Raw genomic sequence first — 27,939 nt, 5'->3', positions numbered from 1 at the left:
TCCCATGAAACTCAGTACACTTAGATCACATTTGGCAGAACGTAATAAAATCCTAAATTTTGTATATCTTCCCTGTATGAAAAGCCATAATACTAACACTCACCCAAAAATCTTGCAAGCTACATACAGCCACCATACCCATGATTAGCCCATGGTGTTGACGTCCTTTAAAGGAGAAGGAAAGTCAAAATCTATTAAGCACACTATTAAATAGTACTACTATTGCTGTGTAAAAACGCTATATTCCTGGCTTGCCTAATGAAAGATTTACAGAGATACACATACTAGAACTTACATACTTATTTCAGTGAACAGCGCCGCCATCTTGTCCAGTGTGTCTGTATGGGCTGAAAAGCACAAGCCAGCCCCCCTCTGCTCCCCGCTCCTGTCACAAAGATTCCGCAGCTCCCCGCTCCTGCCACAAACCCCCCCAAGCTCCACAAACACCCCCCCGCTCCTGCCACAAACCCTCCGCCGCTCGCAGCACCTGCCCCCCCCCGCTACCCCCACCTGCTTGTCACAGAGTTCGGCGATGCTGTGTCGCCATGGCAACCGGACGCTCCTGCCGTGTGCGCATGCTCCGCTTGCAGTAACAAGTCGCCAAGTCTTGAAGTGTTGCATTATTGGAATCTTCTCTACCCAGCTCAGCGTTTTTTTTTTTTCCTGTTTGGCTTCTGATCTTCTTAACGGGTGAAGTATGGGGAGACTTAAGGTCACTATTGAGACAACTGAAGGTATGCCTTCAGCTTGAGATTAACTCTTTATTAGCCTTTCCTTCTCCTTAAAAGCAGGTGGTTCACCTTTGAGTTAACTCTTAGTATGTTGGACAGAATGGCCTATTCTTAGCAACTTTTTGATTGGTCTTTATTTTTTATACTGCCTCTTTCCAGCTTCTCAATTTGGAGTCACTGACCCCAACAGCCAAACTAGTGTTGCTCTGTTAGGCTACAATAAGAGCCCCCTTACTATCCATGTTCAAGCAGCTTCCTGGTAGGTAGGGTAAATTGGACCTTAGCAACTAGAAAGTTGCTGAAGTTCCAAATTTTAAAAGCTGGGCAAAAAGCAAAATAATTTAAAAAAAAAAAAAAAAAAAACATCAATGGCAATTTTTCTCAAAATATTAGTGTCTACACCGTTAAGAGATAGCCAACCCAATGGTTATGGCAGGAGGCTTCTTCAAACACCAGTCACCCGTGTTGGGAACAGAAAATGCAGGCAGTGGGCTCTGTTCTGTTGGACTTGGTTGGACAGTTGCACTCATCCTGGTTAATAAGTTATACATTTCCAGACAGACAAAAGCACAACCGGGGGAACTAATGCTGGAATGGTCTATTGTATATTTGGCCATACAGTTATTTGGAAAGCTGCTTAAAGGTTTTGGTAGAGTTTGTGACAAAGTGTAAGTTTAGCCTTTTGTGGGACTGGCAGTCACATACAGTATGTCTTGTTAGTCAGTTTTTGCCTATTGTTCTAGGGTAGTGCGGCGGGACCTGACCATTTTTCAGGAATTGCAATAATGTGGTTCAAATTCCATCAACTGCTACTATTAAAATATGGACCTCATCCAAATCTCATTCCTTATCACAGGTAAGTCTATCCAGATTCTTCTTTGATACCATCTAACCCTTAATGTTCACAGATACTACCCAGGGCCTTACAACGTTTGGGAGTAATATTGTAGTAATAGCACCCTCCTGGTTTTTTTCGGGGGGGGGGGGGCCCTGTCCAACATCCACCCCTTAACGCTTATGTAAAACGCATCAGGGGAGGACATTGGAGGCCGGAAGAAGCAGCAGTAGAGTCGGGTATGGGCCGCTGGGGCCCACCAGGTATTTTCCCGGTGTCCCGGCAGCCCTGTCCGACCCTGAGTATTGCCTTAATAAAGAAGGTTCTTACGCACACAGATTCCAATTACATTTACAGAAGATTCGCAATTAATGTATATTGTATGTATATTGTATAAATGCATACAATTACATTCTTTCATGTAACTTTTGCTAGATATTTATTAAAAATGAGGCAATTAAAAGGGCAAGAGAGATTTTTTTTAAATATCAAGGGCAAGTCACAATTTTATTTATTCAAGGATGCATTTTTCCTATAATTGATTGATAAACCAATTATTCAATGGGCTGGCCATTCAATGAGTTTTTATCAGGTTGTCAATTAAGCACCTTTCTTGTTTGCTTACTGGTTGCTATGGTCAGTGATCATGGCAACTCCACAAAAAAACCCCAAAAAAACCAGACTGCAGTTTAAACGCAATAGCTAGGAGATAAATAAATAACATATGTTTTTAGAATGCCACTATATTACTGGCAATCTTAAATTGCCTTACCCTTTGAGTAAGCATTTCCTATATGAAAATACTTATACAGGTATGGGATCCCTTATCGGGAAACCTGTTATCCAGAAAGTTCAGAATTACGGAAAGGCCATCTCCCGTAGACTTCATTATAAGCAAATAATTAAAATTTTTAAAAATGATTTCCTTTTTCTCTGTAATTAGAAACCAGTACCTTGATATGATATAATTAATCTTTATTGGAGCCAAAACCATCCTATTGGGTTTATTCAATGACGGATAGGAGCCAACAGTGGGCTTGGAGGTTATTATGGCCATCTCCCGAATAAGAAAATCTAGCATGGATTGATGTAATATAAAGATGGAATATTTATTGTATAAATCAGTACACAATAAAGATTTTTCAAATGCAGTTGTTAGAAGATGCTGTTGTCCATGAAGAAGAGAAAATAGAGGGCTGCCATCGGGACCACGATGTTATGTGGGGGGCCCAAGGATGTTAAATAGGCCCCCTTTGCCCCAAACCCTCCCCCGACGGCTGCCTGCTTCTGTTCTCTTAGCGCTTCATTCCTAAGGAGAGATTGTTCAGCGTTATTCATGGAGTAGGTGAGTATATAACAATTCTGTCATTTGTTCATTTCTACTATTTGCATTAATAGTTTTTGTCATTGCGTGTTTTATATCACAATCCCTTTGCTGCTGATGTAAAGGTCAACTACAACTATCTAATAATAACGTGTTCTCCCATCTCAGCTTGTTTTAGCCCAGTTTAGTGACCTCTGCCCTAATACAAGTCTTCATTATTGGTGGCTTTAGTATCGAATGATTTTGTATGTAGGAAAGCAAGAGAATATTGTATGAACGGGAGCAGTAGATGGTTATAGTCAATGTATTGTGTGACCTATAATGAGAATGAGCAGTTCCCCTTACCTCTGTGCAGCTGTTGCGCAATATTCTTCTGCACCCCCCTTTCACCCCTGATCTCTCCGATGAAAGGGTGTGACAGAAGTTGCCTTGCAGACGGTCTTCTAGATGGATCTCTCTGCAGGCACTCTGAAATAAAGAAATGGAACTCGTCGCTCCTGGAAAAAAGAAACGATGGCAAAATTATATATTATAATTGTTCATGTACATAATAGCTCATTTCCCAGAGTTCACACGTTTAACAGTCTGTTAATAGAATCAGCACAGCCAAGTGTCCTGTATGCCCCATTATCCTCCCTTTAAAGTTCCTCACTGCCTTGTTAATCATTGTGATGGCATCTCCCTGATCCTGCCACTCTGTACCCAATCACAACACAGGCAGATAGGGGCTGTTCAAGACAGCAATAGAGGGTGAGCCCATTCCCTTCTAAAGGTTCAACTGCTCTGCCTGATATGGGGTTCTATTGTGCTTACTTACGAACCCTGAATTATTAGGGTACATTTACCTGTGACCACAATACTGTCTTTCTGGTTTTTCCAACATCTTAGCCTGGCTTGTATTGGCTGCCAGATAACAGCCCCAAGATCTCAAGCTCAGCACGAGAGTCTGCATTTGTGCATTCAAGAGCTACACATATTACACCTCACCTTCACCCTTATTTCAGCCCGGACTGGGACACTTAATAGGCCCTGGCATTTCAAGTACATATAGACCCAAACAGCCCCCCACCAGCCCAACTGGCTATGGCATCTTACTGCATTTACCTGCCCTCATTTACCCATTTATCCCTTTCCCTATCCTTACTTTACTTTATATCCCAATGTCCCCCTCACCATAACCTCTACCTTGCCTATTTCCCTACCTTTCCTAACTCTCTTTCTCATTCACACACCTTATTATACCCTTTCCATGTTCCCGCTCTTCCCCTAACTTCCTATTCCATTTCCCCACCCTCTCCACCTCTTTTCTGTTTCCGTTTCCCCACCACCCCCTCACTGCCTTTTCCTATTCTAGTGAAAGTGACTCACCATTTTCCCCATGGTGTTAATGCTGGGATGGGACCGCGTGTTATTTTCTCAAGCAGCTTCTGTGGTGGAAGTTTGCTGAATGCTAGGATGTAAAGATACAACACAAAAATATGACGACTGATGAATACAACATTTGGGGTGATTCACTTAAATTCTGTAAATTCTGTAACTCAATTGTGTATGTGTTTTTTTTTTTACTCAACTGACATGATGTTTACAAAAAATGAATTGGGAATCAGGAAATCATACAATTGTTTCAAAAACTTGTATCTTAAAATAGCTTAAAAATGGAAAATACACCTTTTTATTGGCCTATACAGGAGCTTGCCAGGTTTTAGCTGCCAGTTCTTTACATACTCAAAAAATGGTGTATTATGGAAACAAAGCAAATTCAAATTTTAGTAAATCAGCCCCTTTGTTTTTAATATTTAATAATATTCTATGTTACGGTGTGACACATAAATGCCCCCCGACCATGCTACTAACAGTTCTACGTGCAGTATAGCAGTGCTGTCCAACTGGCGGCCCGCGGGCCGCATGCGGCCCGCGACCCCCCTCTGTGTGGCCCCCCACCTGTCTGGCTGCTTTGATGGCTTACTCTTGTGTAAGATCTAAATGGTATCAGTACTGTGATTAACTGCCCCCCCTGCATGGTTCTCACCTGAGATTCAGGCTGTAATCAGGCTGCATTGTTTAAATATGTAATCCCTTGTGTTGTTCACACCTTTTAATCTCTGCATTGTTCCCCCCCCTGCAGTGTTCACACCTCAGGCTCAGGCTGTAATCACCCATATTGTTCCCCTGTTCACACCTCAGGAAGAGTAGAAACCCACAAATAATCCCTGCACACTACAAAAAGAACATATACTGAGGTGGTACTTCGATTAAAAAGTTTTTTAATATATAGTTATTGTGCAGACTGTAGCAGTCTGTGTGTGCCATACACACAAGCATCATAGGGCAAGCAGAGTATGGCACACACAGGCAGGGTAGGGAAGGCAGAGTATGGCACACACAGGCAGAGTATGGCACACACAGGCCAAGTATGGCACAAACCAGCCAAGAATGGCAAACACAGTGAAAGTATGGCACATGCAGGCAGGGAAGGCAGAGTATGGCACACACAGGCAGAGTATGGCACACACAGGCCAAGTATGGCACAAACCAGCCAAGAATGGCACACACAGTGAAAGCATGGCACACAGGCAGGGTAGGGAAGGCAGAGTATGGCACACACAGGCAGGGTATGGAAGGCAGAGTATGGCACACACAGACAGGGTAGGGCAGGCAGAGTATGGCACACACAGACAGGGTAGGGCAGGCAGAGTATGGCACACACAGACAGGGTAGGGCAGGCAGAGTATGGCACACACAGGCAGGGTAGTGAAGGCAGAGTATGGCACACACAGGCAGGGTAAGGCAGGCAGAGTATGGCAGGTTTTTGCTGTACTACAACCATTAATATGGGTATGGTCATGTGATAACATGGGTGTGGTTTCAAGTGGGTGCGGTTTCAAAAAGGGGAGTGGTCAAAACTGGCTTCCATTATCGGCCCTCCACCACGTAGGTCGGAAAAATTCCGGCCCTCGGTTCAACAGAAGTTGGACAGCACTGCAGTATAGTATATACGCGCACACACTAGGGTTTACTTACAGAGATGTCCCTCCGCCATTTCAATGGCTGCAATGCCGAGTGACCAGATGTCAGCCTGAATATGAAAATATGGGGAAAGACAGTTATTAGAGAAGAATATACACAGAGTACATGGAAATAATTCCAGTTGCAGATGATCCAGATACTTCTGTTCCCTATCCACCCACACCCTGATAGTGATTCTATTTTGGATGCACAATAATAAATCCATTAGAAAATTATAATCAAGTAGTAAAGTGCTGTGACTTTTATGTCCCCAAACTGAGAGTCTTGTGTGTTACATGGAGTGTAACATGCCCATAAAGCATAAGCAGTCAGATGAAGTTGGTTTCTAATATTCTTGTGTCCTGCACCTAAAATGCATTTCACTCTCTCATTTCAGATTCTCGTATCACAGAAACCACATTACAGCTCTGCATTGTCTGTTATGAGAGGGGTAAGTAAAGTGAGTGGAAAATTCCATGCAGTTAAACGCGTGTAAGTGACATACATTTTATATAAAGGAGACATTAACTCTAAACTATAAGAACGGGAAGACATCACAATACCTTATGGTCATACTCAAGCTTGTTGTTACCAAAATTAGCCAGTACTTCTGGAGCCATGTATGTTGTTGTCCCAGAAGTACTGCTGCTCGCTGCTCCAACAGTGGCAAAGCCAAATTCGCCTGAAATTGTATGAGAAAAGCAGGAATGTTAATGTTCATTTTGAAATGCTAGCTACCAATAAACACCACGGAGAAAAAAATATCCTTGTGTTGACATTCTAAGCATCACTTACCAATCTTCACCTCTCCGAAGGAGGTGATAAGGATGTTCCCGGGCTTAATGTCATGGTGGATGATGTTCTTTTTTTGCAGGTGGAAAAGGCCCTGAGAAATCAAGAAAGCAAAAGTAAGTATATAAATAGTTTTGTACTCTTTGATTAATTAGAAATAGGCAGAATAGCACCAAGGAGTTCAAGATGTGACCTACCGTGATTATATGTTTGCAGATATAGGAGATCCACCTTTCTCCTAAGTGCTTTGTGGTGCCAATAAGGTCTTGTAGAGTGGCACCAGTGATAAACTCAGTAGCAATCTAGAAAACAAATAAAGAATATTTGGTCAACTATTTTATTTACGGTACCTAAAATTTTATTGGGAACCCGAGGAAAAGGCTTTGTAGCTTAAAGTCTTGGTGTGACTGCAATATCAGCTGCAACTGTTTCTTACCAAACTGGATCATGTTTGCATCCAAAATGCTAACTTGTGTATTAGATCAGTATAAATTGGCATATTTGCTACATAAATGTGTAACCTCTCCGAATAAACACTTCCTTACCCAAAGTCCTTCAGGTGGCGATGGTGTCCGTGAGGCCTGATGGTAATAAGCCCCATAGAAATCCACGATATTTTGGTGGCCTGACACCATTTGAAGGACTTCAACTTCTTGTTGGACTTCCTTTTGCTTCTAGTTTCAAAAAAAAGTAACAAGGTAAATAAAATGGATACAATAACAATTTCAAATACCCCAACCTAACTTGTCATTATGAAAAATGACAGCTTTGTTATATCTCTACATGAGTATTGTATTGTTCTTTAATATCAAACTGTATTTCTTAAGTTACAGTTATATAGTTATTAGGGACCAGGGTATTTCACTTAGCCTTTTCAAAGGCTAATTAGTATCTAATTACAGTAATTATGAAGACACATTACCTCTTGATCTTTCACGATTACAATGGCCACCTCCATCCGTCTGTTTAGGTGCCATCCCTGTAGGAAAAGAAGTTTCAGTGATCATTACTTACAAAACAGTATGGGAAAGCAAATATAGAGAAGCATGTAAATATGGAAAGGTTTATTGGCTGCTTCTGAAGCACAAGAAAAACACAGAAAGGACAATACTCTAGAGGGCACAACCAATGGACAGAATTACAGAATAACCCAAAAGAACACACATTTTAACACAGAATATAATATCTTACAATGTAAATCACTCCGTTGGGGTCCTCTCCGATTGGTTTCCCCAATTTTAAATATCTCCCGGGCTCCTAAAAAATAACATTGAAAATGTGAAAAACTAATATTATGCAGTTGGACAAATAAACTTTCTAACATGTGAGAAGCCCATAAGGTGTAAGAGGAAACAGAGGGTAGAAGACTGGCGGCTGGAAAATTTAAGCCAAAATACAGTTTTACAGCTACTTACTGGGTATTTCTCAGTGAGTGAGATGGTGTTATTCCCCTGAGGAAGAAAAAAGGGATTTAATCAGACCAACTCATTTTATGGAACTGCTAACATTATATTTTGTAGAACAAGGAAAGTATTAATTTACTATATGGTGCCAGTATGTTAGTTAAAGTAGTTTGGCTCATACATAGGATGTTTATAATAGACTGGCAGTTTTCTCTGGTACATCTTGGTTAAAACAGAGAACATTTTTGTTATATGAACCGAACCCTGAAGGTGCAGGTGCTTAAATAGACAATATTTACAACTTTGGTTTAAGGAACAGGCCATGTTCTGAACTATACTTTGCTTATAGTTTAAACCCTCTTTAAAAAAAAAATCCCTCTCTCCCACACAAGCTGAACCACTGGGCTTTGAGATAAGAGCAGCTCATTGTCCAGAAGAATTGAAAAGGGGAAAGGCCCTTTAAATATAAATTAATGAAAAAGTTGAATAAGATCTTTTTTTTAAAACCTCATTGAGACCCACCTCGTTGGTCGGAGGTTCCACTCGCTGTCTTTTGGAGATCTGGGGCCGGCAGGTGGTAGTGCCAGATTCCTGTGAAAGAAAATGTGTTATATAAACTGAACCTTCGATCTTAAAGTAGAACTGCAACACCCAAATGTATATATCTCTGCCCATAAATAAGGGGAGATAGAGCTTTGGAGCGGGCTTGAGGGTTGTTATGTTTTGCAGTGCCCGTTCTTTTAAAACCCTTATTGCTCTGATTGCAGGAGTATGTATAGTGAAGCCTGCCTGGATCTTGGCTTGAGTGTGCATGTTCTAGAAGGGCAATGAGAGATGTGGAAGACCTGAGAGGATGGCAACGGAGGGAAAAAGTGGTGACGGAGGCAAAAAGTGGTGCCCAACCACCCCATGGAGCCCTTGTGCATTTGACCTTTAGGTAAGAGTGGAATGGGGCCTACATAAGAGTTTGCATGATGCGGATGGATAGGGGGCCTGCTCGGAGTCCAAATAGGTTTAAAATGATTTAATGTTATATTGAGAGAAAAAATATTAAATTAAGCTCAAACCTCCTTAAGATCTTTCACGCCCTCTTTGCTCAGTTCCTTTACCGAGCCCTCTTCCTGGCTGGTGTTGGTGCCAGTTTCTTTTGGTGACGCCTGGTAAATAAAAATACAGTTTCTCAACCATCTCATTGAGAGCTTAAAAGTGTCATTAAAACATGTTATATTAGATCTATTCGGCTTCCTAGAGAAACGGTCACAATGGATTTTAGGTAGCCGAGTTGGATATTTTAATATAATTGTGTTTCTCTTTTACATAATACAAGTGTTTGCTGGTTACCTCACAGATCTCAGGTTGAGGATCTTCACTTTCTTCCAGGGTTTCCTGGTTAAGAGAGAAAATGTAATAGGATCGCTCAGTTCACTAAAAGATATGATAAAATGATTGTTATGGTTATTTACTCCTTACCTGGCAGTGGCAGGAGTTGGTGTTACTCACCTGCTCCACTTCTGCCTGCTGAGGGAGGCTTTCTGATTCATCCTGGTTTCGAGAGGGAAAAAAGTCTTTTACTGTATCAGTTTAGCTTAATAAAATATATATTCTGAAATAAACCTGGTTTAGAAACAAATGAGCCAGTATGAATTCAATCTGGTTATATCTGAGACATAAGGGTCATTTACTTAGACCCCCGAGAGCACTGCAAGAACACTTAGTGGTGCAAATGTGTGCCCTTAAGTGCTCATTCGGAAAGCAGTTCTGCACCTTGTGCCTGATAAAAACAATCCAGTGTGATGTGCAGAGTAGTGATTAGCAAATCTGTCCCGAAAAATTTAGGAAACAGCAAAAATGATGTGTGTCACAAAAAATGCATGAAAGTTTTTTTCATACAACAAATTTTTCGCAAAGAATTTTTGCGCAACATTAGTAACTACTCTGCATAACCCTGGCCAATGTTAGAGAGTAGAGGGTGCTTTAAAGAAGTTTGGTATTTTGACCATATAATTTCTTTTTACCTGGCAGATCTCAGGATCGTTGATCGCAGGAGCCTCCTGGTTAAGAAAGGGAAAGACAAGGTAAATACAATCTTGGTTATAATATAGGGTGATTTTGATTTGTCTGACACAGTGGTACTTATTTACTTATATAGGGTCAATGCCGGATGTGGTGGCACACGAAAAAGCATTTAGGAACATAGGATCGGATCCTTTGCCTGTGTTTATCCACAGACCAAGAATCTAGCATCTGTAATTAGCCCGTAAGCTTGTATGAGTATATGTAATCGTAGCAACTAATCATATGTTTTTATTTTCTAATTTATACACGATAGAAGACCAGTAAGAAACAGAGGCTGACTGGTTGGTATGGACAACTGCATTTGAGTAAGTTAGCCTCAGTTAAACTATGTTAGTTAATAATTTTCACTGTTGTGTAGATGATATTATTATTATTATTTACAGATATTATTCATGACCCATGTAGCTCAGTTCTTCCTCCTTGTTAAGTCAGAATAAAAAGATTTTAAAAATAATTTAATGGCTCCAATAAAAACTGAGTCCTTTTAAACACATTGCCTGACACAATGATTCTGGGTGCAGACCAGGAAGAAGGCTGATGCCAGTGTAGGGGCTGATACTTGGCCGGTGTTTTTCTGAAGGCCAAGATCAGCCCCCCTATGGGCATTGGCCTTAATTTCTGGCCAAGCAGGCGGTGCCTAACAAATTACCACACCAAAGTGAATCTGGATTGGATATACTTATAAAATATCTTTTTCTATTGTGACCCTATAAATTTTTTTTCTTACCTCACAGATGTTATCAGCCTGGATTTCGGGAGTCTCCTGATTGAAAAAAAGGTAAGAAAAACATTGCTCATTGTAATATTTCGGTTTAAAAGAAACTGATATACAGTCTTGCATAAAATATAGGGTGATTTTTATTTGCCCGACACAGTGGTACTTATTTACTTATATAGGGGAAAGGCCGGATGTGGTGACACATCAAAAAGCATTTAGGAACATAGGGTCGGATTCTCAGCCTGTGTTTATCCACAACCGAGAATCTAGCACGTGTGGCAGTAGCCTATGAGTTAAAATGTATGATTGTATGGAATCGTAGCAACCAATTTATAAACGCTAGAAGACTGGTAAGAAACAGATGCTGACTGGTTAACTGAGGCTAACTTGCTCAAATGCAGTTGCCCATACCAAACTATGTTAGTAAATAATTTTCACTGTTGAGTAAATAATAATATTATTCTTTACAGATATATATGCATGACCCTTGTAGCTCCAATACAAACTGAGCCCTTTTAAACACATTGGGACCCCTGCAAAATGTTTGGCCCATACCTCGCAGGTGTCAAATTGAGGGACTCCTTGCTCATCCAAAGATTCTTGGATCAGTTCTTCCTCCTTGTTAAGTCAGAAAGAAAGATTTTTAAAAATAATTTCATGGCTCCAATAAAAACTGAGCCCTTTTAAATACATTGCCTGACGCAATGGTTCTGGGTGCAGACCAGGAAGAAGGCTGATGCCAGTGTAGGGGCTGATTCGTGGCCGGTGTTTTTCTGAAGGCCAAGATCAGCCCCCCTATGGGCATTGGCCTTAATTTCTGGCCAAGCAGGCGGTGCCTAACAAATTACCACCCCAAAGTGAATCTGGATTGGATATACTCATAAAATATCATTTTATATTGTGACCCTAACATTTTTTTATTACCTGACAGATGTTATCAGCCTGGATTTCGGGAGTCTCCTGATCGAAAAAAGGTAAGAAAAACATATTGCTCATTGTAATATTTCTGTTTTAAAGAAACTGATATACAGTCTTGCATAAAATATCAGGTGATTTTTATTTGCCCGACACAGTTGTACTTATTTACTTATATAGGGTCAATGCCGGATGTGATAACACATCAAAAAGCATTTAGGAACATAGGGTCGGATTCTCAGCCTGTGTTTATCCACAGCCGAGAATCTAGCATGTGTGGCAGTAGCTTATGAGTTAAAATGTATGAGTGTATGCAATCGTAGCAACCAATTTATAAATGCTAGAAGACTGGTAAGAAACAGATGCTGACTGGTTAACTGAGGCTAACTTGCTCAAATGCAGTTGCCCATACCAAACTATGTTAGTAAATAATTTTCACTGTTGGGTAAATAATAATATTATTCTTTCAGATATATATGCATGACCCTTGTAGCTCCAATACAAACTGAGCCCTTTTAAACACATTGGGACCCCCCTGCAATATGTTTGGCCCATACCTCACAGGTGTTTGATTGAGGGACTCCGGGCTCATCCAAAGATTCTTGGATCAATTCTTCCTCCTAGTTAAGTCAGATAGAAAGATTTTTTTAAAATAATTTCATGGCTCCAATAAAAACTGAGCCCTTTTAAATACATTGCCTGACGCAATGGTTCTGTATGCAGACCAGAAAGAAGGCTGATGCCTTAATTTCTGGCCAAGTAGGCGGTGCCTAACAAATGGACACCCCCAAAGCCAATCTGGATTTTAATATTCTATCAAAATATCTTTTTCTATTGTGACCCTAATATTTTTTCTTACCTGACAGATGTTATGATCAGGGATTTCGGGAGTCTCCTAATTGATAAAAGGTAAGAAAAAGATATTGCACATTGTAATATTTCTGTTGTAAAGAATCTGATATACAGTCTTGTATAAAATATAGGGTGATTTTTATTTGCCCGACACAGTGGTACTTATTTACTTATATAGGGGAAATGCCGGATGTGGTGACACATCAAAAAGCATTTAGGAACATATGGTCGGATTCTCAGCCTGTGTTTATCCACAACCGAGAATCTAGCACGTGTGGCAGTAGCCTATGAGTTAAAATGTATGATTGTATGGAATCGTAGCAACCAATTTATAAACGCTAGAAGACTGGTAAGAAACAGATGCTGACTGGTTAACTGAGGCTAACTTGCTCAAATGCAGTTGCCCATACCAAACTATGTTAGTAAATAATTTTCACTGTTGAGTAAATAATAATATTATTCTTTACAGATATATATGCATGACCCTTGTAGCTCCAATACAAACTGAGCCCTTTTAAACACATTGGGACCCCTGCAAAATGTTTGGCCCATACCTCGCAGGTGTCAAATTGAGGGACTCCTTGCTCATCCAAAGATTCTTGGATCAGTTCTTCCTCCTTGTTAAGTCAGAAAGAAAGATTTTTAAAAATAATTTCATGGCTCCAATAAAAACTGAGCCCTTTTAAATACATTGCCTGACGCAATGGTTCTGGGTGCAGACCAGGAAGAAGGCTGATGCCAGTGTAGGGGCTGATTCGTGGCCGGTGTTTTTCTGAAGGCCAAGATCAGCCCCCCTATGGGCATTGGCCTTAATTTCTGGCCAAGCAGGCGGTGCCTAACAAATTACCACCCCAAAGTGAATCTGGATTGGATATACTCATAAAATATCATTTTATATTGTGACCCTAACATTTTTTTATTACCTGACAGATGTTATCAGCCTGGATTTCGGGAGTCTCCTGATCGAAAAAAGGTAAGAAAAACATATTGCTCATTGTAATATTTCTGTTTTAAAGAAACTGATATACAGTCTTGCATAAAATATCAGGTGATTTTTATTTGCCCGACACAGTTGTACTTATTTACTTATATAGGGTCAATGCCGGATGTGATAACACATCAAAAAGCATTTAGGAACATAGGGTCGGATTCTCAGCCTGTGTTTATCCACAGCCGAGAATCTAGCATGTGTGGCAGTAGCTTATGAGTTAAAATGTATGAGTGTATGCAATCGTAGCAACCAATTTATAAATGCTAGAAGACTGGTAAGAAACAGATGCTGACTGGTTAACTGAGGCTAACTTGCTCAAATGCAGTTGCCCATACCAAACTATGTTAGTAAATAATTTTCACTGTTGGGTAAATAATAATATTATTCTTTCAGATATATATGCATGACCCTTGTAGCTCCAATACAAACTGAGCCCTTTTAAACACATTGGGACCCCCCTGCAATATGTTTGGCCCATACCTCACAGGTGTTTGATTGAGGGACTCCGGGCTCATCCAAAGATTCTTGGATCAATTCTTCCTCCTAGTTAAGTCAGATAGAAAGATTTTTTTAAAATAATTTCATGGCTCCAATAAAAACTGAGCCCTTTTAAATACATTGCCTGACGCAATGGTTCTGTATGCAGACCAGAAAGAAGGCTGATGCCTTAATTTCTGGCCAAGTAGGCGGTGCCTAACAAATGGACACCCCCAAAGCCAATCTGGATTTTAATATTCTATCAAAATATCTTTTTCTATTGTGACCCTAATATTTTTTCTTACCTGACAGATGTTATGATCAGGGATTTCGGGAGTCTCCTAATTGATAAAAGGTAAGAAAAAGATATTGCACATTGTAATATTTCTGTTGTAAAGAATCTGATATACAGTCTTGTATAAAATATAGGGTGATTTTTATTTGCCCGACACAGTGGTACTTATTTACTTATATAGGGGAAATGCCGGATGTGGTGACACATCAAAAAGCATTTAGGAACATAGGGTCGGATTCTCAGCCTGTGTTTATCCACAACCGAGAATCTAGCACGTGTGGCAGTAGCCTATGAGTTAAAATGTATGATTGTATGGAATCGTAGCAACCAATTTATAAACACTAGAAGACTGGTAAGAAACAGATGCTGACTGGTTAACTGAGGCTAACTTGCTCAAATGCAGTTGCCCATACCAAACTATGTTAGTAAATAATTTTCACTGTTGAGTAAATAATAATATTATTCTTTACAGATATATATGCATGACCCTTGTAGCTCCAATACAAACTGAGCCCTTTTAAACACATTGGGACCCCTGCAAAATGTTTGGCCCATACCTCGCAGGTGTCAAATTGAGGGACTCCTTGCTCATCCAAAGATTCTTGGATAAGTTCTTCTTCCTGGTTAAGTCAGAAAGAAAGATTTTTAAAATAGTTCTGGGTGCAGACCAGGAAGAAGGCTGATGCCAGTGTAGGGGCTGATTCATGGTCGGTGTTTTTCTGAAGGCCAAGATCAGCCCCCCTCCAATGTTGCATTAGTCTAAATTTATGGCCAAGTAGGCGGAGCCTAAAAAATTGCCATCCCAAAGTGAAACTCTAATTTAATATTCTCTTAAAATATCTTTTTCTATTGTGACCCTATTTTTTTGTCTTACCTGACAGATGTTAATATCAGGGAAATCTTGAGTCTCCTGATTAAAAAAAGGTAAGAAAAGATGTTGCAAGTTGTAATATTTTTTAAAGAAGCTGATATACAGCCTTGCATTCATAAAATATAGGGTGATTTTTATTTGCCCCCTCTCATCCCTCTCTTATGCTTACATGGCAGTTGTTTATAGCCGGCTCCATCGTCTGCTCTGGCTCCTCCTCCTAAGACATAGAAAGTTATCTAATCAACTTACTATAACTCTGTAGTTTAGTATCTTAAATGTACCTTCTACAATACAAATTCCCTAAACTTCTGAAAACCAAAACTAATTACCTGGCAGTTGTTGTTGCCAGGGGTTTCTGTTGGTTCCTGGTTAATAGATAAAAGTCAAGTTATCAAATCAACTCAGCATTTTATAAAGGTAAAATAGGTCATATGTTATATTAAGGGACTGGTGTTTTATTATTGAATTATTTGAGACTCACTTGGCAAACAGGGTTGCCAGATCCAACAGATGGTTCCTGGTTAAGAGAGAAAAATTGATCAGAGCCATGGATATCTACTAAATTGGGGCGGTGGGGGCAGTGCTATAACTGTTGTATGCACAGATCCATATGTGGATCAAAATAACATTTATATCGCAAGTTATACGGGTATGGGTTTATTGGCTATAGTTAGCTGTTTGCAAAGAGTCATATTAAATGGTAAATTCTGTTAAAGGCAACACAACATATAGGAAGAAGCTAATAACATAAGAAATCTATGATACCATCTCCTTAACTGCTTACCAGGCAGATCCACTGGTTGGGCTCCTCCAAGGGCCCCTCCTGGTTGAGTGAAAAAAGTTGATGTTACTTTATGAAATTGAAGGCCCATTAGGCAACGCAAGTTATCAATATTTTTTTTTTTATACCTGTAGGGCACATTCCTCCAGCCATCAGGTGCTTATACAATATGACAATGTTTTGGAACAGTCAGTAGACTGTACCTAGTAGCCAATCAGATATGTCTCTACTGCCTAGTTTTTAATATTAATACACTGCTTAGTTTATAATTTAGTCAATGGGGTCTGCCAGTCAGTTATTACATTATTAGTGAAGTATCCATTATCTTTTTTTCTGCTTACCTGGTAGTGGCAGGGGCTGGTGTTTGTTCTCGCCTGCACTATCAGTTCTTCCTCCTGGTTAAGTCAGAAAGAAAGATTTTTTTTAAAATAAATTCATGGCTCCGATAAAAACAGAGCCCTTTTAAATACTTTGCCTGACGCAATGGTTCTGGGTGCAGACCAGGAAGAAGGCTGATGCCTTAATTTCTAGTCAAGTAGGCGGTGCCTAACAAATGGACCCCCCCAAAGCCAATCTGGATTTTATATTCTATCAGAATATCTTATTCTATTGTGAGCCTAATATTTTTTCTTACCTGACAGATGTTATGATCAGGGTTTTAAAGAATCTGATATACAGTCTTGCATAAAATATAGGGTGATTTTTATTTGCCTGACACAGTGGTACTTATTTACTTATATAGGGGAAATGCCGGATGTGGTGACACATCAAAAAGCATTTAGGAACAAAGGGTCGGATTCTCAGCCTGTGTTTATCCACAGCCGAGAATCTAGCACGTGTGGCAGTAGCCTATGAGTTAAAATGTATGAGTGTATGGAATCGTAGCAACCAATTTAGAAGACTGGTAAGAAACAGATGCTGACTGGTTAACTGAGGCTAACTTGCTCAAGTGCAGTTGCCCATACCAAACTATGTTAGTAAATAATTTTCACTGTTGGGTAAATAATAATATTATTCTTTACAGATATATATGCATGACCCTTGTAGCTCCAATACAAACTGAGCCCTTTTAAACACATTGGGACCCCTGCAAAATGTTTGGCCCATACCTCACAGGTGTTAAATTGAGGGACTCCTCGCTCATCCAAAGATTCTTGGATCAGTTCTTCCTGCTGGTTAAGTCAGAAAGAAAGATTTTTTAAAAATAATTTCATGGCTCCAATAAAAACTGAGCCCTTTTAAATACATTGCCTGACGCAATGGTTCTGGGTGCAGACCAGGAAGCAGGCTGATGCCAGTGTAGGGGCTGATTCGTGGCCGGTGTTTTTCTGAAGGCCAAGATCAGCCCCCCCATGGGCATTGGCCTTAATTTCTGGCCAAGCAGGCGGTGCCTAACAAATTACCACCCCAAAGTGAATCTGGATTGGATATACTCATAAAATATCATTTTATATTGTGACCCTATCATTTTTTTTCTTACCTGACAGATGTTATCAGCCTGGATTTCGGGAGTCTCCTTATCGAAAAAAGGTAAGAAAAACATATTGCTCATTGTAATATTTCTGTTTTAAAGAAACTGATATACAGTCTTGCATAAAATATCAGGTGATTTTTATTTGCCCGACACAGTGGTACTTATTTACTTATATAGGGTCAATGTCGGATGTGATAACACATCAAAAAGCATTTAGCAACATAGGGTCGGATTCTCAGCCTGTGTTTATCCACAGCCGAGAATCTAGCATGTGTGGCAGTAGCTTAAGAGTTAAAATGTATGAGTCTATGGAATCGTAACAACCAATTTATAAACGCTAGAAGACTGGTAAGAAACAGATGCTGACTGGTTAACTGAGGCTAACTTGCTCAAATGCAGTTGCCCATACCAAACTATGTTATTAAATAATTTTCACTGTTGGGTAAATAATAATATTATTATTTATAGATATATATGCATGACCCTTGTAGCTCCAATACAAACTGAGCCGTTTTAAACACATTGGGACCCCCCTGCAATATGTTTGGCCCATACCTCACAGGTGTTTGATTGAGGGACTCCTCGCTCATCCAAAGACTCTTGGATCAGTTCTTCCTCCTGGTTAAGTCAGAAAGAAAGATTTTTTAAAAATAATTTCATGGCTCCAATAAAAACTGAGCCCTTTTAAATACATTGCCTTATGCAATGGTTCTGTATGCAGACCAGAAAGAAGGCTGATGCCTTAATTTCTGGCCAAGTAGGCAGTGCCTAACAAATGGACACCCCCAAAGCCAATCTGGATTTTATATTCTAACAAAATATCTTTTTCTATTGTGACCCTAATATTTTTTCTTACCTGACAGTTGTTATGATCAGGGATTTCGGGAGTCTCCTAATTGATAAAAGGTAAGAAAAAGATATTGCACATTGTAATATTTCTGTTTTAAAGAATCTGATATACAGTCTTGCATAAAATATAGGGTGATTTTTATTTGCCTGACACAGTGGTACTTATTTACTTATATAGGGGAAATGCCGGATGTGGTGACACATCAAAAAGCATTTAGGAACATAGGGTCGGATTCTCAGCCTGTGTTTATCCATAGCCGAGAATCTAGCACGTGTGGCAGTAGCCTATGAGTTAAAATGTATGAGTGTATGGAATCGTAGCAACCAATTTATAAACGCTAGAAGACTGGTAAGAAACAGATGCTGACTGGTTAACTGAGGCTAACTTGCTCAAATGCAGTTGCCCATACCAAACTATGTTAGTAAATAATTTTCACTGTTGGGTAAATAATAATATTATTCTTTCAGATATATATGCATGACCCTTGTAGCTCCAATACAAACTGAGCCCTTTTAAACACATTGGGACCCCCCTGCAATATGTTTGGCCCATACCTCACAGGTGTTTGATTGAGGGACTCCGGGCTCATCCAAAGATTCTTGGATCAATTCTTCCTCCTAGTTAAGTCAGATAGAAAGATTTTTTTAAAATAATTTCATGGCTCCAATAAAAACTGAGCCCTTTTAAATACATTGCCTGACGCAATGGTTCTGTATGCAGACCAGAAAGAAGGCTGATGCCTTAATTTCTGGCCAAGTAGGCGGTGCCTAACAAATGGACACCCCCAAAGCCAATCTGGATTTTAATATTCTATCAAAATATCTTTTTCTATTGTGACCCTAATATTTTTTCTTACCTGACAGATGTTATGATCAGGGATTTCGGGAGTCTCCTAATTGATAAAAGGTAAGAAAAAGATATTGCACATTGTAATATTTCTGTTGTAAAGAATCTGATATACAGTCTTGTATAAAATATAGGGTGATTTTTATTTGCCCGACACAGTGGTACTTATTTACTTATATAGGGGAAATGCCGGATGTGGTGACACATCAAAAAGCATTTAGGAACATAGGGTCGGATTCTCAGCCTGTGTTTATCCACAACCGAGAATCTAGCACGTGTGGCAGTAGCCTATGAGTTAAAATGTATGATTGTATGGAATCGTAGCAACCAATTTATAAACGCTAGAAGACTGGTAAGAAACAGATGCTGACTGGTTAACTGAGGCTAACTTGCTCAAATGCAGTTGCCCATACCAAACTATGTTAGTAAATAATTTTCACTGTTGAGTAAATAATAATATTATTCTTACAGATATATATGCATGACCCTTGTAGCTCCAATACAAACTGAGCCCTTTTAAACACATTGGGACCCCTGCAAAATGTTTGGCCCATACCTCGCAGGTGTCAAATTGAGGGACTCCTTGCTCATCCAAAGATTCTTGGATAAGTTCTTCTTCCTTGTTAAGTCAGAAAGAAAGATTTTTAAAAATAATTTCATGGCTCCAATAAAAACTGAGCCCTTTTAAATACATTGCCTGACGCAATGGTTCTGGTGCAGACCAGGAAGAAGGCTGATGCCAGTGTAGGGGCTGATTCGTGGCCGGTGTTTTTCTAAAGGCCAAGATCAGCCCCCCTATGGGCATTGGCCTTAATTTCTGGCCAAGCAGGCGGTGCCTAACAAATTACCACCCCAAAGTGAATCTGGATTGGATATACTCATAAAATATCATTTTATATTGTGACCCTAACATTTTTTTATTACCTGACAGATGTTATCAGCCTGGATTTCGGGAGTCTCCTGATCGAAAAAAGGTAAGAAAACATATTGCTCATTGTAATATTTCTGTTTTAAAGAAACTGATATACAGTCTTGCATAAAATATCAGGTGATTTTTATTTGCCCGACACAGTTGTACTTATTTACTTATATAGGGTCAATGCCGGATGTGATAACACATCAAAAAGCATTTAGGAACATAGGGTCGGATTCTCAGCCTGTGTTTATCCACAGCCGAGAATCTAGCATGTGTGGCAGTAGCTTATGAGTTAAAATGTATGAGTGTATGCAATCGTAGCAACCAATTTATAAATGCTAGAAGACTGGTAAGAAACAGATGCTGACTGGTTAACTGAGGCTAACTTGCTCAAATGCAGTTGCCCATACCAAACTATGTTAGTAAATAATTTTCACTGTTGGGTAAATAATAATATTATTCTTTCAGATATATATGCATGACCCTTGTAGCTCCAATACAAACTGAGCCCTTTTAAACACATTGGGACCCCCTGCAATATGTTTGGCCCATACCTCACAGGTGTTTGATTGAGGGACTCCGGGCTCATCCAAAGATTCTTGGATCAATTCTTCCTCCTAGTTAAGTCAGATAGAAAGATTTTTTTAAAATAATTTCATGGCTCCAATAAAAACTGAGCCCTTTTAAATACATTGCCTGACGCAATGGTTCTGTATGCAGACCAGAAAGAAGGCTGATGCCTTAATTTCTGGCCAAGTAGGCGGTGCCTAACAAATGGACACCCCCAAAGCCAATCTGGATTTTAATATTCTATCAAAATATCTTTTTCTATTGTGACCCTAATATTTTTTCTTACCTGACAGATGTTATGATCAGGGATTTCGGGAGTCTCCTAATTGATAAAAGGTAAGAAAAAGATATTGCACATTGTAATATTTCTGTTGTAAAGAATCTGATATACAGTCTTGTATAAAATATAGGGTGATTTTTATTTGCCCGACACAGTGGTACTTATTTACTTATATAGGGGAAATGCCGGATGTGGTGACACATCAAAAAGCATTTAGGAACATAGGGTCGGATTCTCAGCCTGTGTTTATCCACAACCGAGAATCTAGCACGTGTGGCAGTAGCCTATGAGTTAAAATGTATGATTGTATGGAATCGTAGCAACCAATTTATAAACACTAGAAGACTGGTAAGAAACAGATGCTGACTGGTTAACTGAGGCTAACTTGCTCAAATGCAGTTGCCCATACCAAACTATGTTAGTAAATAATTTTCACTGTTGAGTAAATAATAATATTATTCTTTACAGATATATATGCATGACCCTTGTAGCTCCAATACAAACTGAGCCCTTTTAAACACATTGGGACCCCTGCAAAATGTTTGGCCCATACCTCGCAGGTGTCAAATTGAGGGACTCCTTGCTCATCCAAAGATTCTTGGATAAGTTCTTCTTCCTGGTTAAGTCAGAAAGAAAGATTTTTAAAATAGTTCTGGGTGCAGACCAGGAAGAAGGCTGATGCCAGTGTAGGGGCTGATTCATGGTCGGTGTTTTTCTGAAGGCCAAGATCAGCCCCCCTCCAATGTTGCATTAGTCTAAATTTATGGCCAAGTAGGCGGAGCCTAAAAAATTGCCATCCCAAAGTGAAACTCTAATTTAATATTCTCTTAAAATATCTTTTTCTATTGTGACCCTATTTTTTTGTCTTACCTGACAGATGTTAATATCAGGGAAATCTTGAGTCTCCTGATTAAAAAAAGGTAAGAAAGATGTTGCAAGTTGTAATATTTTTTAAAGAAGCTGATATACAGCCTTGCATTCATAAAATATAGGGTGATTTTATTTGCCCCCTCTCATCCCTCTCTTATGCTTACATGGCAGTTGTTTATAGCCGGCTCCATCGTCTGCTCTGGCTCCTCCTCCTAAGACATAGAAAGTTATCTAATCAACTTACTATAACTCTGTAGTTTAGTATCTTAAATGTACCTTCTACAATACAAATTCCCTAAACTTCTGAAAACCAAAACTAATTACCTGGCAGTTGTTGTTGCCAGGGGTTTCTGTTGGTTCCTGGTTAATAGATAAAAGTCAAGTTATCAAATCAACTCAGCATTTTATAAAGGTAAAATAGGTCATATGTTATATTAAGGGACTGGTGTTTTATTATTGAATTATTTGAGACTCACTTGGCAAACAGGGTTGCCAGATCCAACAGATGGTTCCTGGTTAAGAGAGAAAAATTGATCAGAGCCATGGATATCTACTAAATTGGGGCGGTGGGGCAGTGCTATAACTGTTGTATGCACAGATCCATATGTGGATCAAAATAACATTTATATCGCAAGTTATACGGGTATGGGTTTATTGGCTATAGTTAGCTGTTTGCAAAGAGTCATATTAAATGGTAAATTCTGTTAAAGGCAACACAACATATAGGAAGAAGCTAATAACATAAGAAATCTATGATACCATCTCCTTAACTGCTTACCAGGCAGATCCACTGGTTGGGCTCCTCCAAGGGCCCCTCCTGGTTGAGTGAAAAAAGTTGATGTTACTTTATGAAATTGAAGGCCCATTAGGCAACGCAAGTTATCAATATTTTTTTTTTTATACCTGTAGGGCACATTCCTCCAGCCATCAGGTGCTTATACAATATGACAATGTTTTGGAACAGTCAGTAGACTGTACCTAGTAGCCAATCAGATATGTCTCTACTGCCTAGTTTTTAATATTAATACACTGCTTAGTTTATAATTTAGTCAATGGGGTCTGCCAGTCAGTTATTACATTATTAGTGAAGTATCCATTATCTTTTTTTCTGCTTACCTGGTAGTGGCAGGGGCTGGTGTTTGTTCTCGCCTGCACTATCAGTTCTTCCTCCTGGTTAAGTCAGAAAGAAAGATTTTTTTAAAATAAATTCATGGCTCCGATAAAACAGAGCCCTTTTAAATACTTTGCCTGACGCAATGGTTCTGGGTGCAGACCAGGAAGAAGGCTGATGCCTTAATTTCTAGTCAAGTAGGCGGTGCCTAACAAATGGACCCCCCCAAAGCCAATCTGGATTTTATATTCTATCAGAATATCTTATTCTATTGTGAGCCTAATATTTTTTCTTACCTGACAGATGTTATGATCAGGGTTTTAAAGAATCTGATATACAGTCTTGCATAAAATATAGGGTGATTTTTATTTGCCTGACACAGTGGTACTTATTTACTTATATAGGGGAAATGCCGGATGTGGTGACACATGAAAAAGCATTTAGGAACATAGGGTCGGATTCTCAGCCTGTGTTTATCCACAGCCGAGAATCTAGCACGTGTGGCAGTAGCCTATGAGTTAAAATGTATGAGTGTATGGAATCGTAGCAACCAATTTAGAAGACTGGTAAGAAACAGATGCTGACTGGTTAACTGAGGCTAACTTGCTCAAGTGCAGTTGCCCATACCAAACTATGTTAGTAAATAATTTTCACTGTTGGGTAAATAATAATATTATTCTTTACAGATATATATGCATGACCCTTGTAGCTCCAATACAAACTGAGCCCTTTTAAACACATTGGGACCCCTGCAAAATGTTTGGCCCATACCTCACAGGTGTTAAATTGAGGGACTCCTCGCTCATCCAAAGATTCTTGGATCAGTTCTTCCTGCTGGTTAAGTCAGAAAGAAAGATTTTTAAAAATAATTTCATGGCTCCAATAAAAACTGAGCCCTTTTAAATACATTGCCTGACGCAATGGTTCTGGGTGCAGACCAGGAAGCAGGCTGATGCCAGTGTAGGGGCTGATTCGTGGCCGGTGTTTTTCTGAAGGCCAAGATCAGCCCCCCCATGGGCATTGGCCTTAATTTCTGGCCAAGCAGGCGGTGCCTAACAAATTACCACCCCAAAGTGAATCTGGATTGGATATACTCATAAAATATCATTTTATATTGTGACCCTATCATTTTTTTTCTTACCTGACAGATGTTATCAGCCTGGATTTCGGGAGTCTCCTTATCGAAAAAAGGTAAGAAAAACATATTGCTCATTGTAATATTTCTGTTTTAAAGAAACTGATATACAGTCTTGCATAAAATATCAGGTGATTTTTATTTGCCCGACACAGTGGTACTTATTTACTTATATAGGGTCAATGTCGGATGTGATAACACATCAAAAAGCATTTAGCAACATAGGGTCGGATTCTCAGCCTGTGTTTATCCACAGCCGAGAATCTAGCATGTGTGGCAGTAGCTTAAGAGTTAAATGTATGAGTCTATGGAATCGTAACAACCAATTTATAAACGCTAGAAGACTGGTAAGAAACAGATGCTGACTGGTTAACTGAGGCTAACTTGCTCAAATGCAGTTGCCCATACCAAACTATGTTATTAAATAATTTTCACTGTTGGGTAAATAATAATATTATTATTTATAGATATATATGCATGACCCTTGTAGCTCCAATACATACTGAGCCGTTTTAAACACATTGGGACCCCCCTGCAATATGTTTGGCCCATACCTCACAGGTGTTTGATTGAGGGACTCCTCGCTCATCCAAAGACTCTTGGATCAGTTTCTTCCTCCTGGTTAAGTCAGAAAGAAAGATTTTTTAAAAATAATTTCATGGCTCCAATAAAAACTGAGCCCTTTTAAATACATTGCCTGATGCAATGGTTCTGTATGCAGACCAGAAAGAAGGCTGATGCCTTAATTTCTGGCCAAGTAGGCGGTGCCTAACAAATGGACACCCCCAAAGCCAATCTGGATTTTATATTCTAACAAAATATCTTTTTCTATTGTGACCCTAATATTTTTCTTACCTGACAGTTGTTATGATCAGGGATTTCGGGAGTCTCCTAATTGATAAAAGGTAAGAAAAAGATATTGCACATTGTAATATTTCTGTTTTAAAGAATCTGATATACAGTCTTGCATAAAATATAGGGTGATTTTTATTTGCCTGACACAGTGGTACTTATTTACTTATATAGGGGAAATGCCGGATGTGGTGACACATCAAAAAGCATTTAGGAACATAGGGTCGGATTCTCAGCCTGTGTTTATCCATAGCCGAGAATCTAGCACGTGTGGCAGTAGCCTATGAGTTAAAATGTATGAGTGTATGGAATCGTAGCAACCAATTTATAAACGCTAGAAGACTGGTAAGAAACAGATGCTGACTGGTTAACTGAGGCTAACTTGCCCAAATGCAGTTGCCTATACCAAACTATGTTAGTAAATAATTTTCACTGTTGGGTAAATAATAATATTATTCTTTACAGATATATATGCATGACCCTTGTAGCTCCAATATAAACTGAGCCCTTTTAAACATATTGGGACCCCTGCAAAATGTTTGGCCCATACCTCGCAGGTGTCAAATTGAGGGACTCCTCTCTCATCCAAAGATTCTTGGATACGTTCTTCCTCCTGGTTAAGTCAGAAAGAAAGATTTTTAAAATGGTTCTGGGTGCAGACCAGGAAGAAGGCTGATGCCAGTGTAGGGGCTGATTCGTGGCCGTGTTTTTCTGAAGGCCAAGATCAGCCCCCCTCCCATGTTGCATTAGTCTAAATTTATGGCCGAGTAGGAGGTGCCTAAAAAATTACCACCCCAAAGCGAAACTCTAATTTAATATTCTCTTAAAATATCTTTTTCTATTGTGACCCTATCATTTTGTCTTACCTGACAGATGTTATTATCAGGGAAATCTGGAGTCTCCTGATTAAAAAAGGTAAGAAAAGATGTTGCAAGTTGTAATATTTTTTAAAGAAGCTGATATACAGCCTTGCATTCATAAAATATAGGGTGATTTTTATTTGCCCCCTCTCATCCCTCTCTTATACTTACATGGCAGTTGTTTATAGCCGGCTCCATTGTCTGCGCTTGTTCCTCCTCCTAAGACATAGAAAGTTATCTAATCAACTTACTATAACTCTGTAGTTTAGTATCTTAAATGTACCTTGTACAATACAAATTCCCTAAACTTCTGAAATCCAAATCTACTTACCTGGCAGTTGTTGTTGCCAGGGGTTTCTGTGGTTCCTGGTTAAGAGATAAAAGTCAAGTTATCAAATCAACTCAGCATTTTATAAAGGTAAAATAGGTCATATGTTATATTAAGGGACTGGTGTTTTATTATTGAATTATTTGAGACTCACTTGGCAAACAGGGTTGCCAGATCCAACAGATGGTTCCTGGTTAAGAGAGAAAAATTGATCAGAGCCATGGGATATCTACTAAATTGGGGCGGTGGGGGCAGTGCTATAAACTGTTGTATGCACAGATCCATATGTGGGATCAAAATAACATTTATATCGCAAGTTATACGGGTATGGGTTTATTGGCTATAGTTAGCTGTTTGCCAAAGAGTCATATTAAATGGTAAATTCTGGTTAAAGGCAACACAACATATAGGAAGAAGCTAAAACATAAGGAATCTATGATACCATCTCCTTAACTGCTTACCAGGCAGATCAATTTGTTGGGCTCTTCCGTGGGCTCCTCCTGGTTGAGTGAAAAAAATTGACGTTACTTTATGGAATTGAAGGCCTATTAGCCAACGCAAGTTATCAATATTTTTCAATATTTTTTTTTTATACCTGTAGGGCACATTCCTCCAGCCGTTAGGTGCTTATGCAATATGACAATATTTTGGAACAGTCGGTAGACTGTACCTAGTAGCCAATCAGATATGTCTCTACTGCCTAGTTTTTAATATTAATACACTGCTTAGTTTATAATTTAGTCGATGGGGTCTGCCAGTCAGTTATTACATTATCAGTGAAGTACCCATTATCTGTAGTGACCCAGTTATACCTAAGTATCTAAACATCGGTTTTTAACAATAAAATCAATAAATCACTGTATTATATGGTTCATCTATATGGAGGTGGAAATGGATAATTCTGCAGCTTAAGTTTTAAAAGTGAGGAAAGTGACCAATGTTATCAATTAGTTGACACATGTTTACAAATGTTTATTATTCAAAGGAGAAATAATAGGGCATGTGGCCAACTGGGAATACATTGACTTAATCCAGTTTGTTTAGTTTGGATTAATAAGAATTCAGTATGTATATAGTGCAACCTCATCAAGGTTATTGTGCTTAGAAATCTATAGGCAAGGAAATAACATGGCTTTGATAACGCAAATAGGTTGGAAAATGGTATTTAGGAAATGATGTTGCTCAGTTCTCTGCTTACCACGACAGATACAGAGATGTTCCGATCTGTTCGATCTTGTTTCCTCTGTAATGAAGAAAAAAGGTTTATCACATAAATATGATATGCACAAATATAAAAACTATAATTTAATGGAGAAGGAAAGGCTACGTCACTTGGGGGTGCCAAAATGTTAGGCACCCCCAAGTGACTTTAATCGCTTACCTTTACCCCAGGCTGGTGCCCCTGTTAGGGAAAACTGCACCAGCCCGGGGTAGCTGCAGCGAGCGCTTCGTCCTTCCTTCTGTTGTCAAAATCCCTGGGCCGGCGCCTGCGCAGTAGAGTGAAAAGCCAACTTTTTTGTTGAAGTTCAGCTTTCCACTCTACTGCGCAAGCGCGCGAAGAAGGAAGAGGAGGCGCTCACAGCTACCCCGGGCCGGTGCGGTTTTCTCCTAACAGGGGCACCACCTGCGGTAAAAGGTAAGCGATTAAAGTCACTTGGGGGTGCTTAACACTTTGCACCCCCAAGTGACTTAGCCTTTCCTTCTCCTTTAATAAATGATATCATCCAAATGTCCCTTATTAATAGATAACATCTAAATATATAGATAGAAGTATGCTTTT

General features: G+C 39.3%; 4 long non-coding RNA genes across 5 annotated transcripts; 2 read left to right on the top strand and 2 right to left on the bottom strand.

Moving 5' to 3' along the window:
• The first annotated feature begins 6,769 nt into the window (after nucleotides 1–6,769).
• On the top strand, nucleotides 6,770–15,314 carry LOC116408773. Of its 2 annotated transcripts, XR_004221221.1 has the most exons (7): nucleotides 6,770–6,804; nucleotides 8,859–9,028; nucleotides 10,114–10,166; nucleotides 10,902–10,945; nucleotides 12,667–12,709; nucleotides 14,433–14,475; nucleotides 15,297–15,314. It is a non-coding gene; the product is annotated as an uncharacterized LOC116408773 (long non-coding RNA). The 2 variants fall into 2 exon arrangements; XR_004221222.1 differs by lacking the exon at nucleotides 10,902–10,945.
• A 1,901-nt stretch (nucleotides 15,315–17,215) lies between these two features.
• LOC116408775 lies at nucleotides 17,216–18,162 on the bottom strand. Its single transcript, XR_004221225.1, has 3 exons — nucleotides 18,097–18,162; nucleotides 17,548–17,583; nucleotides 17,216–17,239 (listed from the first exon to the last, which is right to left on the bottom strand). It is a non-coding gene; the product is annotated as an uncharacterized LOC116408775 (long non-coding RNA).
• A 2,004-nt stretch (nucleotides 18,163–20,166) lies between these two features.
• Nucleotides 20,167–25,871, top strand: LOC116408671. Its single transcript, XR_004221139.1, has 4 exons — nucleotides 20,167–20,211; nucleotides 24,133–24,175; nucleotides 24,982–25,024; nucleotides 25,845–25,871. It is a non-coding gene; the product is annotated as an uncharacterized LOC116408671 (long non-coding RNA).
• On the bottom strand, nucleotides 23,781–24,723 carry LOC116408672. The gene is made up of 3 exons (XR_004221140.1): nucleotides 24,674–24,723; nucleotides 24,126–24,161; nucleotides 23,781–23,818 (listed from the first exon to the last, which is right to left on the bottom strand). It is a non-coding gene; the product is annotated as an uncharacterized LOC116408672 (long non-coding RNA).
• Nucleotides 25,872–27,939: the final 2,068 nt, after the last annotated feature.

This window comes from Xenopus tropicalis, chromosome 2 (genome assembly GCF_000004195.4).
Source record: "Xenopus tropicalis strain Nigerian chromosome 2, UCB_Xtro_10.0, whole genome shotgun sequence".
Lineage (NCBI taxonomy): Eukaryota > Metazoa > Chordata > Amphibia > Anura > Pipidae > Xenopus > Xenopus tropicalis.
This window is presented reverse-complemented; position numbering and strand designations above follow the sequence as displayed.